The sequence below is a fragment of the Enhydra lutris genome, unplaced genomic scaffold, assembly GCF_002288905.1.
Source record: "Enhydra lutris kenyoni isolate GAN:26980312 unplaced genomic scaffold, ASM228890v2 scaffoldscaffold16, whole genome shotgun sequence".
NCBI lineage: Eukaryota > Metazoa > Chordata > Mammalia > Carnivora > Mustelidae > Enhydra > Enhydra lutris.
In genome coordinates, this window is record NW_019154100.1 from 24,371,141 (window position 1) to 24,391,649 (window position 20,509).

The 20,509-nt window shown below is 40.8% G+C and overlaps 1 pseudogene; it reads right to left on the bottom strand.

Moving 5' to 3' along the window:
- LOC111147221 overlaps positions 1-18,303 on the bottom strand; it is a 66,614-nt pseudogene extending 48,311 nt beyond the window's left edge.
- Between the last annotated feature and the right edge of the window lie 2,206 nt (positions 18,304-20,509).

The window sequence follows — 20,509 nt, forward strand, 5'->3', positions numbered from 1 at the left end:
CGATTTTCCCCAACTCACTTCTCCTCTCCATCTCCCAATGCCCTCCGTGTCATTCCTTATGCTCCACAAGTAAGTGAAACCGTATGATAATTAACTCTCTCTGCTTGACTTATTTCACTCAGCATAATCTCCTCCAGTCCCATCCATGTTGATACAAAAGTTGGGTATTCATCCTCTCTGATGGAGGCATAATAATACTCCATTCTTTATCCATCTTCTTTATCCATTCATCCTTTGAAGGGCATCTTGGTTCTTTCCATAGTTTGGTGACTGTGGCCATTGCTGCTATGAACATTAGGGTACAGATGGCCCTTCTTTTCATTGCATCTGTATCTTTGGGGTAAATACCCACTAGTGCAATTGCAGGGTCATAGGGTAGCTCTATTTTTAATTTCTTAAGGAATCTCCACACTGTTTTCCAAAGTGGCTGCACCAACTTGCATTCCCACCAAGAGAGTAAGAGAGTTCCCCTTTCTCCACATCCTCTCCAACACTTGTTGTTTATTGACTCATTGATTTTGGCCATTCTGACGGGTATAAGGAAGTATCTCAATGTGGTTTTGATTTGAATCTCCCTGATTATAGCCCATACTTTCATCTTTAGATAAGTGATTTGATGATGGACCCCTAGAAGGTACAATGTGGGAGGCCCAAGTGTTGTTTTGGGTCTCTGGTTTTGGAGCTGTTATAGCTGTAAAGCTAATAGCTTGGAAGATTTTTGTGATCTTGCTTCAGAGTCCTCTCAAAATGCTTAGCTATAGTCACGATTTCAGTTTTGCTGGTGGCCTTCCATCCTATCTTCTACCTTTTTATCAATCCACTAGTCTCAGGAGATAATCTGTTTACAGAGAGGGCAGCTCAGCAACCTGGATGGCCTTATTAATTGTATGGAACCCTAAATATCATAGAAAAAGGGCTTCCAAATGGGCTTTAAAGTCTGCCACAGATGCATCTATTTTTTGTTTGCAAGTTTGTGTACTAGACCAATCAGTGTGGGCAGGGAAGATTCTAGGAGTGGCTTGTAAAAGTTCAGTTGGTATTTTGTGAGCTTTACTGAGTCCCTAAGATGTTGAAGACAGAGGATCTTGAATATCATCCTTGTGGTTTTGCCAAGTTCCTGCCTCCAGTTTTGAGCTTCACCAGGTGCTACCGACCTGTGTACAGGCTGATAAAGAGGTGGCTGCCAGGGTCATAGCTCCTGATAATGACTCTAAACTCTTCAGAAAACCTTCAGTGTTCCATCCTAGGTTTAGGAAATCTTTAACTATGGCCCTTACCTTCGTCTTTGACCAAGGGTTGAAGGAGACTGAGGAAGTTTGTCTGCAACCTTGGGTAATTTTATTTTAAAAGATGACTGCCTATATGGGGATTAAGGAGTGCACTTGTCCTGATGAGCACTGGGTGTTTTATGGAATTACTGATTCACTATATTGTATACCTGAAACTAATATAACATTGAATGGTATTTCTACCGGGATTTAAAATTAAGTTAAAAAAAAAAAAAAGAAAGGTAACTGCCTAACTGTCTCTGAGTAGACAGGTAGTTCAGACAGAGTTTAGGAAAACGTGAGTACTCAGGTAAAAAAGGATAAGGGGGAGCAGTAGGAGTTATATCAGACCTACTGTCTTTTGTTTTAGGTGCCTCTTACGTCTTTAATTTATTATTAGCCTTTTGTGAGGAATCTTTTAGTGAAGCTATTTTAGAATCTTGAAGCCTTTTGGAAGCTCTGCATACCAATTAAGTATACAGCCTATTCTGTTTAACTTGGGATTCCTTCCTCTCAAGTGCATTTCTTAAATGAGTGATCTTGTCTAATTGGAATGTTCCCTGTAATGGGCTATTGTAACTCTAGGTTATTTTTAGTAAAGTTTTTCTATTTTGCTAGATATCTGCAGCTTCTGGGACCATAGTTCTTAAACATAAAATAAGCAAGTGTCCCAGAAAGTCACAGGCTCAACTCTTTGGATATAAAGGATCCCATTTATTTTAGCTAAGCCTTTGGGTTTGCTGGAGCCAAACTGTTTTCTAAGAGGGCTTATCATGGGAGTCTTTTTGAGGTGGCAAATACTCTAATAACCACTGAATGCTTGACCCATGTTCACTAATGTTTGTGGGCTTTTTGATTTCCAAGATTCCCATTTTAATATTCATCTGAGGCCTCCCACTGGACCCAGTCCAGCCCAAATTGGACCCATTCCTTTCCTGGAACCAGTCTGGTTTTTAGGTTAGACCCAGTTCAATTCTGGCTTAACATTCAATAGTTCCCTATGTGAAATCTGGGAATTGGAGGAAGGATTGAACCAACAGACCCCAAAGAATGGGGACTGTGGATTGATTTCAAACAAATGAACTGTAACAGCCATTGGGAAGTTCCCAATGTGGAATCTGGGGAAGGAACCAAGGGCTGGGGTTTCCAAACAAATAAGATAGTTGGGAAAGCAAATTAGGTTGGGAGCTCAATGCAGAGGCTAAGAGCTCAGACCTGAAAAGAACCTATCAGTGGCCTTCAGGAATGGTGAGAAAAAGAACTAAAAGTGTTTGAGGGCTCTGTGCCTGTATTTCTCATTGTCTTAGAAGGCACAGAAATTCTTAGGGCACCTGGGTGGCCCAGCTGGTTAAGCATCCGACCTTTGGCTTCTGCTCAGGTTGTGATCTCAGGGTTGTGAGATTGAGCCCCAAGTTGGCTCTGTGCTCAGTGGGAGTGTGCTCGAGATTCTCTCCTTTTCCTCTGTCCCTGCCACTCATGGTCTCTAAAATAAATAAATAAATCTTTAAGAAAAAGAAAAAAGAAGCAGGGAACCAAAGAATTCTCCTTTGGTCCCCTGCTGTCATCAAATCTCTTTAAGAACAAAATTCAACCCAGTAAATTTTAAGATCAAATTGGCTTTTTAAAAATGATTCATAAAATGGGCAGTGTTCCATCTAACAAATAGAAACGTGCTCTGAGGAGCTGTACAAAGTGGAAGAGTTTTATAGGCAGAAATGAGGGCAGGACAAGGAACTTAACAAAAGGAAAAGGATTGTTTCAGGCAAATTCACCTTCCTTTAGGGGGAAGAGCAAGGGTCTTATGTAAATAACTTCCTTAGTGCTAATCAGCAAATTCAAGACTGAGTGGTTTAAAATTCCACTCCTGGGAGAGGCTGAAACTGTAGTTAGGTTAGGTATTAAGTCTTAGTGGAGCTTAACATAAATGACTCCATTTTGGACCTGTTGTTTCTTTGTAATACTTTTCTTTCAAATCTTTTCTCCTTCAAATTTCTCAGTAAAATTGAACTTGAGGAAGATGTACCATATTTATCTCTTGACTTGGTGCTTTCTCAGCTTCCTTTAGAGGAAGTAGCTTTAGAGGAGAAGGATGGCCCAGTACATGGTGTACATTTCTGCCATAGTAAATGCAAGTTTTTGATTATATGAAGAATGAGGTTATTATGCCAGTAGGTGACCAGTTCTCTGTCCTAGAGACTTGACATATGAAGTACAACTACAGAAATGAAACTAATAGGCCTGTATGAGTCTTGGGAAATCTGTCTCCTTGCTTTATGATCTTATTATGTGTCTATGTGTTGCATCCTTATTCATTCAATAGTCTTTGAAAGATGTTTGTGGAGTGCCTGGTGGGCTCAGTTGGTTGAGCATCCAACTCTTGATTTTGGCTCAGGTCATGATCTTGAGGTTGTGGTATTGAGCCCCATATTGGGAATCCTCACTCAGTGGAGGGGTCTGCTGGAGGTTCTCTCTCTCCCTCTTTCTCTGCTCTCTCTCTCTCAAATAAATGGGTAAATCTTAAAAGCAACAACAACAACAAAAAACAAACAAACAAAAACCCCAAAACCCTCAACCCCCCAAAAAAAACCTAAGGAAGGGGGAAAGAAAGATGTTTGTTATGGGGCCATCAACCTGTTGACCTACAGTGTTTTATAATTTCTTTTTTTCTCTTAGGATATCAAGAAGAAAAATTAGGCTAACTATAAGTTTTAGGGGGTCAAATGCAGGGAACTTATATATTGGGATATGTGGGTGGCTCAGTCTGTTAAGTATCTGCCTTAGGCTCAGGTCATGATACAGGGTCCTAAGATTGAGTCTTGTATGAGACCCCTTGTTCAACAGGCAGCATCCCAGAATCGGGACCCTTTCTATCATACCCCTTACCCTTGATATCACCAGGCAATAAAAGAGGGTAGAAAAGAAAACTTTGGTTAAAGCCTATGTAAAGTATTACAGATCTGGGAAGGAGCCTTGAGAGTCCTTTTTGTTCCCTTTGTAAGTTTTATGAGCAGAATGAGATGAATCATATATATTTCTCTTTTTAAGAGGAAGAAATTATACTGTGTAGGTTATAGCTTCCAATGTGTGTGAAGTATATGTGTGTGTATGTAAATTACAATTCTCAGGTCAGCTATGGTCTATCTTACGATACTAACCTATAAGAGCTGCCTATGTCCAGTGAAAGAAAACATCACATCTTATTAGGAGCAACATGTTAGGATTACCTAATTTACATATATGTAAAGCTCCAGCCAGATGGGAATTCTGTTCTGATACTTAGTCTACTCTAGAAGTATATTTAACCACATTTACTCTACTTTTGAAGTATATAAACCACATCTAGAACTGACATACAGAATAGCCTAATTTGTATATACATAAAAACTAAAGCTAAAACCAACATGTTAGGGTTGCTTAATTTATACATATATAAAACTTATAACCATAGGGTTGTAGTAACAGCATATACATATACAAGTGTAGGACTAACATATTGATTTCCACTAATGAAATTTTCATAGCTATATTTTCACACATACAAGTGTAGGACTAACATATTGATTTCCACTAATGAAATTTTGATGCTGCTGCAGGAATTCATCTTCTCTTTCCCCTTGTCTGATCCTGGAGGTTTTAGCTTCTGGAGCATGGTTCTTGATATTGTTCCAATATATGAAGGACAGGTAGAAGGCAGGCAGAGACAAGGGCCCCTGGCGCAAAGAGGAAACCACATTCCTTTAAAAAATTTTTTATTTATTTATTTGTCAGAGGGAAAGAGATTGAGAGAGAGAGAGACAGAGAGCTCACACGAGAGCAGAAGCAGGGGAAGCATCAGGCAGAGGGAGAAGGATGCTGCCTGTTGAACAAGGGGTCTCATACAAGACTCAATCTTAGGACCCTGTATCATGACCTGAGCCTAAGGCAGATACTTAACAGACTGAGCCACCCACATATCCCAAGAGGAAACCATCCTTAAAAGGATTTTATGCCAGTCTGGAAGGAGCTCTTCAGCCTTTCCCACATGATAGATAAGTGACAAAAACCTGACTGGATGACAGGGCAGCTAGGGTTAATCAGATTAAAACAGTCTACTAACAAGCCCATAAAACCCCCTAGACTTAGAAACTCTGGTGGCAACCCTCTCAGGTCCCTCTCTCCTTGGGAGCTTTGTACTACCACTTTGCTATCACTCAATAAACCCTGCTTTGCTGACCTCTACTCTGTCTGGTCTACTTCTTAATTCTTCGAGGTGGTGTGACCAAGAACTGGGGACACCGATGGAGAAAAAAATCCTGTAACACAATGAGAATCCTGTTATTGGATCAAATCTCCAGAATAGGTTTAGGCAGCTATGGATGAGTGGGGGGGAGCACATCCATACCTACAGGGTGATAGTGGATTATCACAGATACCACATAAAGGTTGTTACTGTAGCTTATTCCTATCCCAAAGAAGTGCATAGTATGTTTGTTAAAAGGAAGGCTTAGTTTAGAAAAGTTTAATAATTTCATATTGGATTATATTTTTTTGCTTTCAATAGCTCTATAATAAATATAAATAATTTGAGAAGACTACAACTAGTAGATATCCACATCATTGCATGAAATCCAGTGGAGTGGATGAGGGAGGGTCATTGCAGACTTAGACTTTGGCTTTGATACAGAATTCCTCAGGTCTCATCCAAAGTTTTCTTCTTTATCTCATTAAATCTGAAAAATATAAATAGTGTCTATCCTTTACTTAAGCTAATTCCCTCCTTCCTTTCTTCCCAATTTTCTTTTCCTCCTTTCAGAAATATTTGGATGTTTCCTATTCTTTTATTTAGCAACCACTTTGAGTGGGCTGCAGATGTGTAGCAACTACCATGACCTCAATTCTTGACCTCAGCATCCAGGAGAGCAAGTGGGGGTAAAAGACACATAATTAGGACAATGAGATACATATTTTGATAGATTCAAGCACAGAATTCTTGGCACAGTGGTAGAACTTGTAGCTTAATGAGGGTGAGAGAAGGTAGGTGAGGATTCTTCCTGAAAAAGGTAATGCTTGAAAGTCAAGGAGGATTCAACTACATGGGGACAGTAGAACCTAGGGTTGGGAACAGCAGGAGAGGGAATAATATGTGGAAAATAATAATATGTGGAAAAGAATGAGAGATGAAACAACACGCATGAGTAGAGAATTTAAAGTAAAAAAAAAATAAGGTAGATGAATCTGGGTGAAGAACAGAATGAGTTGGAGGAAGGATGAGAAATAAGAGAGAGGTGAGAGAGAGAGGATCATGCACGGCCTTATATGTGAAGTTGGAGATCCAAGGATTAATTCATTCAACACTTATTTATTAAGTACTTTCTATATGTTAGGCATTGCTTTTGGTATCTGGGATGCTGGGGTAAACAAGATGGTACCCCACTCCCATTCTAGTCTAGAAGACAGACAATTTAAAAACAATATGAAAAAGAAAAACATCAAATATGATAAACGCTATGCAGAAATCTAAGGCAGGGAGATGTGAAAGAAGTGACTACATTGGATCAGGTTGTTAGTGAGCCCTCTTACTCAACTATAGACCCCAAGTTAAAATCAGAAATAGTCAAGACCACTCAACTCATGCTGTAACTAAAACTCATTGTGCTTATTTCTTACTGCACTTTCTTGAGGCAATTGATGAAGGTGTTTTGCAATGACTAGACTAGCCCAACCACCAGACCAGAAAAAGCCCTGAGAGCAAGAGACTACCTGGAAGACCACACCCTACAAATCCCTTTCCCAGCCTTTGATCACTGGCTGAACACATACCACCCTCAGCCATAATGAGGAGCTCCTTGTCCGCTCTTTTGCATGTACCCTGACACTCTTTCTTTATAATAATATCCCCGGTGTCCATCTAGTAGTCAGAGATGTCAGTTCTTAAGGTTTGAGTTTGCCATCTCCCCTGGCTGCTGACACCCAAAATAAATTTCTCCCTTTCTCTCTTCCAGACCCTTGTCTTTCAAGTTCCTGACCTTTCTTGCAACAAGTTTATCTCAGTTTATTTGGCAACAGTTTTGGCAAATCCAGCCAGGAGTTATGCTTTCCATTTGTCCAGCCCCTTCAGGATTACCTGGAGCAGAGCAGTTGGCTGGGGCAGCACTCTAGGCCTTATTCATTTGTTTCCTTAGTTAGTGGCATATGATAGATCTTTTGGTAATAAGATGTCCAAAGAAGACCTTTCTTACAGGGTAGAGTTTAGGACAGGGTAGAATAATTAGGAATTATTATATCTGGTTATTTTATTATTTTAGCCAAGTGAATATAGTGGATATTAACAAAAGAGGTTTCGGGGCACCTGGGTGGCTCAGTGGGTTAAAGCCTCTGCCTTCGGCTCAGGTCATGATCCCAGGGTCTTGGGATCGAGCCCTGCATCAGGCTCTCTGCTCCCCAGGGAGCCTGCTTCCTCCTCTCTCTCTCTGCCTGCCTCTCTGCCTACTTGTGATCTCTGTCTGTCAAATAGATAAATAAAATCTTAAAAAAAATACAAAAAACAAAAGAGGTTTCATAACCAAAGGCCTAGTTTAGGAAATGAGGGGGAAGGTGGAGTGGGCAGGGAAGCAAGTGATGGAAACTGGTAAGGCTGCAGATGTATATCTGTGAAGTCCCAGCCACCTCAGACGCCAGTTATGTTCTCTCTTGGATCCTGGGGGAAAACATGCACCATGAACATGCTTGCCCTATGTGTGTTTCTGTCAAACTCAGAAGAGAACAGTGCTGGCTATCTTGGTGAAAGGTGAGCTAAGAACTGACAAACCCAATTTTAAACACACTTTTTTTTCTTATCCTACTATCCCTTGGCTTGAACTTTTGGGAAGTAGCTGTCCAAATCCAAAGTGGCATCCCTTCCAGTTTCCCAGACAGCAGAAATAGGAAATGGAAAGGAACTAGTAGAGCAGAGTGTGGTTTAGACCTCTCAACTGTGAGAAGAGGATCCCAGTGAAGAACTGGACAGCATAGTGTTGGAATATGGCTTACCTCAAATCATTGCTGCTCTCCAACGCCTGATGGATGTAGGAAGTCTTCTTCAGAGAGCCTTACAGCCTTATTCCTAATACTCCATAGTTCGTCTGTTTGTGAGATGGCTCTGCTGTCTGGTATTTGCCCTTCTGAGAATGTGGCATTTTCTGTGGAATAGTGGGTGCTACATACCACTATTTTTTCCTGATAGACTAAGTTGTACTTTTCTTTTCCCTGTTCTCAGTTTCTTAAAGCTAATAGTTCTTTTGGCTTCCAGGATCTTAAAGCTATCAGTAATCAGAGTGAGGACAGAGAATGCAAATAGAATGTAATATGGGCCCTGTATGTTCTGTAGGTTCATTTTTATGTGCACAAATGCTTGGGAAAGGTCTGGAAGGTCATACCAACTTGATACTCCTGGAAAAGCAAGAGATGTACCAGAACTGAGCCTGTTGAAGTGAATGTTAGCATAGTGCTTAAGTTTTTACAAGGAGAGGTATTAATGTATTGCTTATATAATTAAATGTCTAATTAAAATGAATTTGGAATTCTAGACCTGAAAAGGAACAGGAGAAGGATGAGGCTGCTGTGGTTGGGGTCTGAGCTGAGGACCCAGGGATGGGAGTGGGTAATGAGTCTAAACTGTAGTCTGGGTTAGGGAGTTGTAAGAAATGGGTAGTTAAGGAAGAGTCAGATCAGGATGGCTTTGAAAATCAGGCAGAAGAAGTAAGTTTTGTTGTAGTTGGCATTTTAATTTCTTGGGCAGAAGAATCAGGCCATATATAAAATGTTTGTGGGTAAAGTAGATATATGATTTAACAACGTACTGACTTGATTTGGAAAAAGAAATTATTACATGATTGTGTTCAAACTGCCAACACAGAGTGTGCATCTCAAGCAGAGAATCTTGGGCTTAAAGGTTCGTATTGTGTGTTCATTACCTCTACTCTTTAGTGGCTGGTGATTGCTAATTTCTCAGGAGAAATTTGTGGTGTCAGAGAATCCTAACATGACCATAGTGCATGTTTCCCGAATTGGGTTCCAGGGATGTTGGTCTTTGAAAGAAGTAGTGCTATTTGTTCAAATATATTTGGAAAAGACAGTGTATTACACTTCCCCTGCCTTTTTTTTTTTTTTTTTAAGATTTTATTTATTTATTTGAGTGCAAGTAGGGAAGGCCAGAGGAAGAAGGAGAAGCAGACTCCCTGATGAGCAGCGAGCCTGATGTGGGGCTTGTTCCCAGGATTTGAAATCATGATCTGAGCCAAATGCAGATACTTAACAGATCGAGCCACCCAGGTGCCCCTACGCTCCCCTTTTGAAAGAATTCATAGTGTGTTTTAGAATATTTAAAGCCTCTGTGTAGTCTTTCAAGAAAGAAATTCTGAAGTCAGGTAGTCTCCAGAAGAGATATGATTAGTGGCTCAATAATCAACATCAAGAAACCATTTCAGATTTCCACATCAATTTCATGCCAGAGATGGTTCTCCTTAGGTCACAGGGAGGCTGCTACTGACAACTGGGGTCTCATGTTTCCTTATTCATGTCCAGCAGACAGAAGAGAGTGAGAGAACTTCTTTTCCAACCATGAGCTCTATTTCTCTTCAGTCCAAAAGGACCAACTCAACTCATGCTCATCAGAAGAGTGCTAGCTGCTGATTTGCTCAGATTTACCAGATCCACTTCTTGAAACAGGGGTCTGGGTTAGTTTCCTTGGAGCTTGTGCGGAGGAGTGGATACTTGAAAAAAAGTCAGGATTCCGTGGGGAAGGAGAGGATGATGAGGCTAATATGCATACAGTGATGAGACAAGCACTAGAGACGTGGGTAATGAGGCCAGAAGGCCCCATTCGAGTGTGAGGCACCAGGCGGCTCTGGTCAGTGAAGGGGAGATGGTGCTGGCTGAGGGCATCATGCCCAGCCAGAGGAGAAAGGGTACCTGACAAAACCACCAGCTGCTGTTTTCAGTTGTGGCTCAGGACTGTATATTTTGAGAACTTGAGGATTTATTCAAATTCTGTCACGTAGAGAGTGGTTTAGAATTTTGGAGAGTTTGAGAAAGAATTAAAATGCTGCTGAACTTTAAAGAGAACTAAATAAAGAACAAAGTGGCAGGAAGTGCTGTGTGCAGAATAAGGCTGGGTTTTTTTTTTCCTCAAGGGTGCCAGGCATGAAAAGTTCCAAATGGCAATTTATTTTCTTTATATACAGTTCCCCTGAAATATTTGTCTATCAAGGCTGTCAGAAGTGAGTACGGTTGCAAAATGAGTGACTAACTTAATTTGAAGACTTAAAATGTTTTTCTTATCTTTCTGCCTGTGATTCAGCATAGTTTTTTTCTCCAGGGCTGAGTAAATGTTAGGGCAGAGCTTTTTGGCACCTGAGATACCAAAAGCCTAACTCACCTAATCAGACACTTAAAAGTGTTTATCTTGAAACTGACATCTCAGCTCGATCTTTTCTGATGTGATGTGAAATACAGGTTTCCTTGCAGCAAGTACCCAAATAGTAGCTAGCAATTTTATGTTTGTGCAGTTACTCATATTCTGTATCTATTGGGACATTCATGACTAGAATGAATATATAAATAAATAGAATGTATAGAGAAAGGTTGGTTAATTTGCGAGGAAGAATTTTCTTTATGGGTATCAGTATATCTTACTTTACATTATGAGGCTACCCATATGGGTGTATAAATCAGAATTTCAAATGAATTTAATCATTTTCAAAAGTACCAGGGAAACTCAATGTGTAAATGGTTTTACAAAGTGAGTATACACTCATTTTTCTTTCAGGTAATATAATTTTTATATAATGGTTTTGCTTAAAGGAGGAGTGTTCTTGATAACAACTATATCATTCTGAAAACCAAGGGTAAAAAACTACTGGAAAGGGGCGCTTGGGTGGCTTAGTCATTAAGCGTCTAACTTCAGCTCAGGTCATGCTCTCAGGGTCCTTCCTGGATTGAGTCCCATGTCGAGCCCCATGTTGAGCCCCACATCAAGCCCCACTTTGAGCCCATGTTGGGCTCCTTGCTTGCTAGGGAGCCTGCTTCTCACTCTCCCACTCCCTTAGCTTGTGTTCTCTCTCTCTCTCAGTCAAATAAATAAATAAAATCTTAAACAACAACAACAACAACAAGACTACAGGAAAGCTTTAAGTCTGTTGTAAATTTGATGGGGCAGCACTTTCCTGTGTGTTCTCTCTCTCTCTCAGTCAAATAAATAAAATCTTAAACAACAACAACAAGAAAACTACAGGAAATCTTTAAGTCTGTTGTAAATTTGATGGGGCAGCACTTTCCTGAGCTCTTAACAAAGGCATGCCATTTTTTAGGACATGTGAAAGGTTGAGGAGGACGTAGGAGGAATCTGATCACTGTGTTTGAGGTATTGTTTTTGCTCTTTACAAATGTAAAGAGCGATTCTAATGAGGAGAGCATTAGGCTTGTCCGTAGGATTCCTCCTAGGTATTAGCAACTTGTTGGGCAGAGAAGGAAAAATGAAAGCAGGCATTAATGTGACCCCAGGACTTCGACTTTTGAGGGAGTGGTGAGGTTTGTAATAAACCTAGCTGAATTATATAATGGCTCAGGGGGAAAAAATAGGCAAGTTAGAGCATTTAAAGAATTGATTTTTATTTGAGAGGAAAATGAGGGTTGAGAGTGGAGGGATATTATAATTACCTTTTAAACTATACAACTTTCTTCTCAAAATTGTTTCTATCTCTATAACATTTGTGTACTCTGCCCCCAAAATGAGAATCCTTGCTATGGTCTGTGAGGTGCTGTTACTGACAAAGTTTATTATCTTCCTTGGGTGTATTGGGGCAGAACAAAATATTGACAGAACTCTAAAAATATGAAGATTCTGTCAAGGTCAGAAGGAAACAGGAAAACATCTGTGTGTCTTCTCTACTTTGAGATAGGAACAGAACTTTTTTGATGGAACTAGATGGAACCCCTGATATTCTCTTGCAACTTTAAGGGCTAGCATCGGTGGCTGGGATGGAGGTGGGCAATAGCTATTTTAAAATTTCCAACATTTTTTCTGCTTTCCTAGAGATTGAAGTCTGACTTGACTTTTGAGGGCAGATTGCTCCTGTAACAACAGAAGTTAACATCCTTGGGCCTTCTGATTAAATGAGATAAAGGCAAGAACCTATTCTGGAGTGGAAAGGTTTAATGCAACCAGAAGCTAAACTGCTTCTGTTTAAAGTAAATTTCTAAAGTAAACTGAAAGAAAAATGAAAATGAGTGTCATCTTTATGTGGGTGGAATAGAAAAATATTTTGATTGTGAGGGGAGCATTAAATGCTTTTTTCCTTGGAAAGGACCTGGAGGAGATTTGGGACAGGAGCTCTTGATGGAGGGCTGGCAACAGGCTGCAGGTTAGAGGGTGCAGAGAACTAAGGACAGAGGGAGAGGCCTTGCCCAGAGCTGGTGGACCTGGGGGAAATGTGACATTCAGCTGACAGTATCTGCTCAGAGCTCTAATGGTCTTTTGTGCCTCCCAGCCTTCAGTGACATTCTCGTTTACTGTCGTCTGTGTGCTGAGGGTGGGCCCATGCCTTTGTGGAGCTAGGCGGCATTGACAAACAGTGGCCCAGAAACAAAGTCCAAGGAATGAGCCAAGGTGGCAGTATGCACACTTTCTTTTGTATTCACCCTGTGTTGCAGGGCCCATGGTTCTTGGTCTCACTGCTTCTAAGAATGAAGAGGAAGACCAGGCGAAGAGTGGTGGGCAGCAAAGCAAAGTTTATTGAGTGATAGTACATAGCTCCTGAAGAGGGAGGGGACCCAAGAGAATTGCCACTGGAGTTTCTAAGTCTAGGGGGTTTTATGAGAATGTTGGCAGGCTGTTTTAATCTGATGAACCCTCCATGCACCTGTTACCCAATCAGGATTTTGTACACGTGTTCATCTAACTATTGGGTAGTTGTTCAGGTGGGAAAGGGTGGCGGGCTCCTTTCAGGATAATGTAAAATCCTTTTAAGGGTAGTATTCTCTTAGGGTGGTGCAGGGGTCCCTAGCCCCTACCTGTCCTTCTTACCATAATTTTTCATTACCTGGAGACAGGAGATTTTGCTCCAATACTATCACCTCCAGCTTTTAGAAAGAAGGGATTTTTGTATTCATCTCAATCTGAGGTTTGTTTCCCTGAATAAATAAATAAATAAATAAATAAATATTTATCTGTCTCTCTCTTTCTCTTCCTTTCTTTCTCTTTCTTTCTCCCTCCCTCCCTTCCTTCCAGATTTATTTTATTTTTTATAGATTTAATTAATTTATTTATTTGAGAGAGAGAGAGAGACAGCTTGAGCAAGCACAAGTAGAGGGAGGGAAAGGGAGAGAATCTCTATCGGAGCCATTCCTATGATCCTGAGATGATGACCTGAGCCGAAATCAAGAGTTGGGTGCTTAATTGACAGAGTCACCCAGGTGCTCCAAGATTGATTTATTTATTTTAGAGAAAGAGAGAGAGTGAACAAGAGAGCTAGCATGGGGGGGAGGGGAGAGGAGCAGAGAGAAAGAGAATCTGGAGCTGACTCCCTGCTGATGGGGGAGCCCGACCCTGAGATCATTACCTGAGTTGAAATCAAGAGTCAGATGCTCAATGAACTGAGCCACTCAGGTGCTCCTGAATTCTAACTTCTTACCTGGGTCAACCTCTTCCCAGGAAGACTGGCAGCAGTAACATCTCTTCCCTTCAGGGGAAGCCCCTCTCCCACTTACAGAAGTATAGATGGACCTGAAGACCTCAGTGAGAAAAATCACAAGAGAGAGTGACCCTCCTAAATAGACTGACTCCCCATGTGGATGCAGTGAGTTACCTGGTTGGCTGACAACAGCCTTTGGTACATGTTTTTCAACTGGGAAGCTAATTTATTTAGCCAAGGTCTCGAGAGCCAGGGATTTCTCCTCCTTGCCCTTCCAGGTTAGTGGTGGAGGTAGACGGGAGTGACAATGACTCAGCCAGCTCTACGTTCCCCTCAGGTTGTCTGTCCTTGAGATTGACTGTGAGGGAGTTAGGCCATTTGTCTTCCAACCTAGCTTTATCTATAATAGAGATGGTATTCTGTGCTCCATCTCTGCCTCTGCCATTTAAAAAAAAAAAAAAAAAAAAGGAAAGTTGCAAGCTCCGGGCAGGAAAAAAGAATCTATTTAGGGTCTGTCAAAACTCTACAAGTTCTGCCAAAGACTTAACTCTGTAACCTGGGACAAACTACTTCATATTTCTCCGTCTGTAAACTGGACCCATAACAATGGCCACTGGATAAGGGTTAAAAAAAAAACTAAAAGTGCTATAAATTATTGGCTGAAAGATGTAATTTCTGGCCCCATCCCCCTGATAATATAATCATTGTTTGACAACATTTTCTAAATCTTATCTGAGAACCTTGCTGCTGTGACACATTGATTCATTTTGGCTGGCACCATATGCTCCCATCTGCTATGAGTGGTATAATTGCTCTCTGTCATCAACATCGAGCACCCACAGCTAATTCGTGGGAAAAGGCTCCAGCCCTGCAGACTCAAATGCAACTTGTCTGTCAATTTGCTCATGTGAAAGGAATCAGGCGCTCTTCCTGCCTCTTCATTTTGTCTTGGGGATTGGTCACAGTCCATCCAGGTATTCAGCTCTAGCTTTTCCTGGGTATCAGTAAGGACAAACATTCTAATTTTATGAAAAGAACTTTGTCCTAAGTCTCAGAATGAAATCACTTGTTGAATCATTGTTGTATATACATTTAGTGTCCTGTTTTCACTACTGGTTGTCCTGGATTCAAATCCTAGTTCTGCCCCTCAGTAGCTTATGTGACCTTGGGCCAATGACTTAACCCCTCTTTACCTCTTAGGAGGTAGCTTTTTTTAATATATATTTTTTATTTTTTAAATCTGTAATTTAAGGCTAATACCTACCTTGCAAGGTATTTTGAAGATTTTACTTAATTATCTGAGGTAAGTGAAGCACTTAACTATATACTTGGTTGATAGTAAATGCTCAATAACTGTTAGTGATTATTTTTACTGGAGTGCCTATTCTTTGTGCATGGAGCAATTATGAAGACTAATGATTTTTTCTAACTTTCTTCACATGCATTTCTAGCTCTCTAGAAGCTTGTTCCTCAAATTACGGTCTTTGGAACAGCAGGCGATCGTGATCTGCAGAGAAAACATGTGTTGCTATTAAAGCATCCTGCATATGAAAGCATTCAGGTATATGAGATTTAGATTCATTCTTGCTGGGGTTAGCTGTTGATGGAGCCAATGTATGTGGTATTCTTATTGAAGGAATTCCAGAAAGCCAGATTTGGAGGAGATTGCCATGCTAAAAGTGCATTCCCAAGAGTGAACACTTCTTCTTTTTTTTTCTTTTAAAAGATTTTTATTTATTTATTTCACAGAGAGAGATCACAAGTAGGCAGAGAGGCAGGCAGAGAGAGAGAGAGAGGAGGAAGCAGGTTCTCTGCCAAGCGGAGAGCCCGATGCGGGACTCGATCCCAGGACCCTGAGATCATGACCTGAGCCGAAGGCAGAGGCTTAACTCACTGAGCCACCCAGGTGCCGGAGTGAACACTTCTTAATGCAAACAAATTTAAAATATTTTAGTCAAACTGTGGATATGAGGCAACTTGAGACAACACAAAAACTAGTTCTTCAGAAAGTAGCCAATTTGCTTGTTCTTGTGTTTGCATGTGCATGTTTAGTCAGGTTCCAGATGACAATTGATTTTCCCCATGTCTAAGGCACTTGGTTGGGATGGGAATGTCAGTACAAAACGGCTCTTCTCTTAATGAGTTAATTAGCATATAAATAATTAGAATGTAGTTGAAGAGTTCAAACAACATTTATCTGAAAAGTAGTAGTTTAGGATGCAAACTGAATAGGCCATCCTAATAATTGAACATTACTGGAATTCTGAGCAGGGGCTATAACTTCTCAGTGGGTCACCTCTGGCCCCAATGGCCCCTTTTCTGGGCTTGGCACAAATATCCGGCAAGCTTCCACCCATGGGTCTTTGTATTTGGTTTTCTCACTACCTGGAATGCTCTTCCCAGTTGTCTGCCTGGTTTTCTCTCTCACCTTCTCAGGTCTCTGGCACTTCTCAGTTAGGTCTTCTTTGACTATTCTATTTAAGATGACAACATTGATCATTCCCCACTCCCTATCCTTCTTTTCTGTTGATTTTTCCCCCCATAACACTTACCATCAACCGCATGGTATGTGCTTTCTTTTTTTTTTTTTTTTAAGATTTTATTTATTTATTTGACAGAGAGATCACAAGCAGGCAGAGAGGCAGGCAGAGAGAGAGGAGGAAGCAGGCTCCCTGCTGAGCAGAGAGCCCGATGCGGGGCTCGATCCCAGGACTCTGAGATCATGACTTGAGCCGAAGGCAGCGGCTTAACCCACTGAGCCACCCAGGCGCCCCCTGGTATGTGCTTTCTTATTTATTTGTTCACTTTCTGTTTTCCCCATGCAGATTCATAAAGGCTATATTTTTGTTCTGTCCCATGCTCTATCTCCAGACCCTAGAATTGCTTCTGGCATGAAGTAGATAGAGACTCAATACATATTTGTTGATTGGATGGTAGCTTTATATGCTCTCTTATTTTCATAGCACCCTGAAAAATGGTTATTATTTGCATTTTTGAGATGAAGGAGCTAAGATGGGGAGAGGCTAAGTGCCTGTCTACAGTCACAGAAACTAGTAAGTGGTAGAGACAAGATTTGAATCTGGCCTCGGGTTTTTAATATGACCACCTGTCTGATGAGATGGTAGAGGCACCCTATGAAACTTCTGTGCCTGCAGTGTAAGAAAGATCTTTCTTTGCTCCTAAAATCTTTGAAATTTCCTGAGGGATAAGGGTGATGGGAGAGTTGTTGTTGTTGTTGTTGTTGTTGTTGTTGTAATGAGGTGACTCTTGGTGTGCCCTTAGATAGTTTCAGGAAGGGACCTGGTCACCAGAAAGATCAAGCATTGATTAGTAGCTTAGAACTTTCAACCCTACTCCCCAACCTCCAGGGAGTAGAGAGGGTGTAGAGATTGAGTTGGTTGTCAATAACCAATGATTTAATCAACCATGCCTAAGTAATTGAAACCCACATATAAACTCCTAAACAGTGGAGTTTGGAGAGCTTCTGAGTTGGTGAACACATCCATATACTGGGAGGGTGGTACATCTCAACTCCTGGACAGAAGCTTCTGGGTTTGAGATCTTTCCAGACCTTTCCTTATATACCTCCTCATTTAGTTGCTTATTTGTATCCTTTGCAAAAGCTCAGAAATGTATGTAAAGTGGCTTCTTGAGTTCTGTGATCTGTTCTAGCAGATTGAAACTGAGGAGGGAATAATAGGAACTCCTGATTTATAGCTGGCTAGGCATAACTGCGGGTTACCTGATATTTGTAAATGGCCTCTGGAATGAGGGCAGTCTTATGGGACTGAACCCTTAACCTTGTGGGGTTTGATGCTAACTCCAAGTAATTAATGTCAGAATTAAATTGAATATAGGACACCTTGCTGGTGTTGGAGAGTTGGAGAAGTGGTGCTGGAAAAGATACCATGCAGTTGATGTCAAGAAGGAAAGTACCTCTCGGTGCCCAAGATAGGTCTGTGGGTTCTCAACCATACCCCTCTGTTCTTCCTTATTTCAGAAAATGTTGCTTCCACTTACCCTGGTGCTCAAGCCAAAAACATTAGTACCATTCTCAACTCCTTCCTTTCATTCATCCCCTCCATTTGGTTCATCAAGAAGTCTGGCAATTCTACTTCCAAAATAATCCCCAACCCAGACACTTTCCCTGTTCTGCATCTCTCACCATTATCATCTTGCATCTGGATTATTCTAGTAGTTTCCTAAATCAGTCTCTCTGCCTCCTCAGTTGCCCTTATAATTCATTCTCCACATAATAGAATAAAAATAGTAAGAAGCTGTGCACTGCTTATCCTGGGAACATGAACAGGAGTCTTACATTCGTTGTGCTGCTCCTTGGATGTTCTTGGCATATCCTTCATGTGTTGCTGTTGCTGCAAAGACATCATTGTTTCAACTTCTAGCTTATGATGGCTGGAATCTAACTTTAGGCTGAGTAAACCTCCAGGACTTCCAGCCAGAATGTCCTTTTTAGATAAGCCCTATGCTTTATTAACTTAGGAGGGCCCTGTCTGTACACAGTACCTGACTGTTCCTGTTTCATCACAAAATGCAAAACAAAAGCATATAAAAATTATTATTTAGGAGCAAATCATTTAATCTGTTGTAAATTGTTTCATTTAACTGCAGCTGTGTTGTTTGCATTTTACATTTGTGTACAAACCCATAAAGACTGACTGGCTCACCCCTTTATAGGTGGGGCCAGCAGCTTTAGGCAGTAGGCTACAAGGCCTTAGCCTTATGAACTAAAAGACTGGACAAAACCATTGGGCTATCAGGGTAATTGTACCAAAGACAGCAATCTGACTGTCCACTTGGAACAGGGAAGGACATATGAAAAGAATACAAAGAGTAGTAGAGAATTGCTGAGTTCCTCCTGCTGGTTTCTTTTCACACGGGGCCCTACATGCAACTGATGAATATTAAGGAATGTGTTCTGGGAACATGGGAGTGTTCTGGAAGTATTGAGTAGTAACATCTCCTATGTGGAGAACACTTTACCTCTATAGAGCCCTACAGTTTTCAGAGTGTTCTTCAATACAGTGGCTCATTGATGCTTGCCACCACCCTGGCAAAATCATTACCTCCATTCAAAGCTGCAGGAAGTTGTGGTTTAGAGAGTTGGGGATGCTCATGGTCACATAGCCGGTAACAGTTTGAATACAGATTTGACCCCAGAGTCTGCAGACTCTAATTTCTTTTTCATTGTTCTGAGAGTGTAAAAGAGATTTTTTTTTCTTTTGGTGGGCTAATTTTGATTGCTTACTCGTCATTATTTAGAGCAGTAAGTTCAGAAATAATTTGAGGTCATTGCTGGGTTCTCTGGGAAAGAATATTGTGATTGATGGGTTGTGTCTGCCACTGGTGAGGTATGAAATGTGGTGGCATATTGCTTTTTAGTTGCCTACTCTCCCTTCTCTCTCTGTATTGTGCCATAATTCCTTTCTTTGTAGTATCTCCTCCTCTTTTTTTGGATCAAGAGTTAAAATAATAAGAAATACTACCCAAGAGACTTACATGTGCTTCTTTCTTTCTGTCCTGGTTGCTATGGTTGTTTCTTCTGTTCTGATTATAGATGACTCAGGCAACTACCTCACATTTCTGAGGCTCCTTTAAAGAAGTTTAATGTATTTATGTGAAGGAGTGATAGCAGAGGCCAATCACATTTATGTGAAGGAGTAGGCAATATTGACCTATTAGTCATTGTAATTGGATTCTTAGGTGCCAATCTAAATATGGTGCAGATCTAATTCGGAATGTAGAAGTTGCATGCGTGTCTCCTTTTTAAGCACTGTGAGGAACTGTAGACAACTGATTGCGTATATGTCATCAACGAGATTCTTCTCTGTTCATTCCCATGTCTGCATGGAGTGGTGTAGATGTAAAGCTTTCCCTTACCTTAAGTAATTAACTAAAAAAGTAAATTCTAACTAAAGCATAGCCACTAGGAAGAAGCATCCCGTATTTGGAGCTATTCCTATGTTGTAGTGAATTCTTCTGACAGTGGACTTCCAGTGACTCTTCCATTCCAGCTCCATCTCTCATTAGTCTATGCTCAGCCAGACTGAGTTATTTTTTTCTGTACTCTCTGTCTTCTGCTTCTTTGCTTAGAAGGTCACTTCCTTCTAGAACATACTTATTGCCCATTACCCTATTTCTATATGTTTGTAACATCTCCTTCAGAACGTGTCTCCTAAAAATCCAACTAGATGTGATTTCTCTTTTCTTTGAGCTTTACCTGACATCTGGGGCAGGGAGGATGACCATTCTGCTTATGGATTTTTTTGTATGCTGTTTTGTTTTATTGTTGTTGACTGAGTGCTTCTACCGTTTACTAAATTGTAAGCTTTTTGAGGAATGACTCTCTGATCATCTTGTCTCTACTACCTAACACAATGCCTAGGCCAGAGTGGAAACACAAAAAATATCTGTTGACTGAATAGACTTTTTTTTCCCCAGTAGTCAGTCCATCAAGTCTTGTTTCTTCTAGACATTCATTCATTCACTCATTCACTTGCTTACTTGCCCAAGTGCCTGGACATGAACCACTTGCATTGTGTTGGGTGGTTGGTCATCCAGCAGTTCAGACAAGGG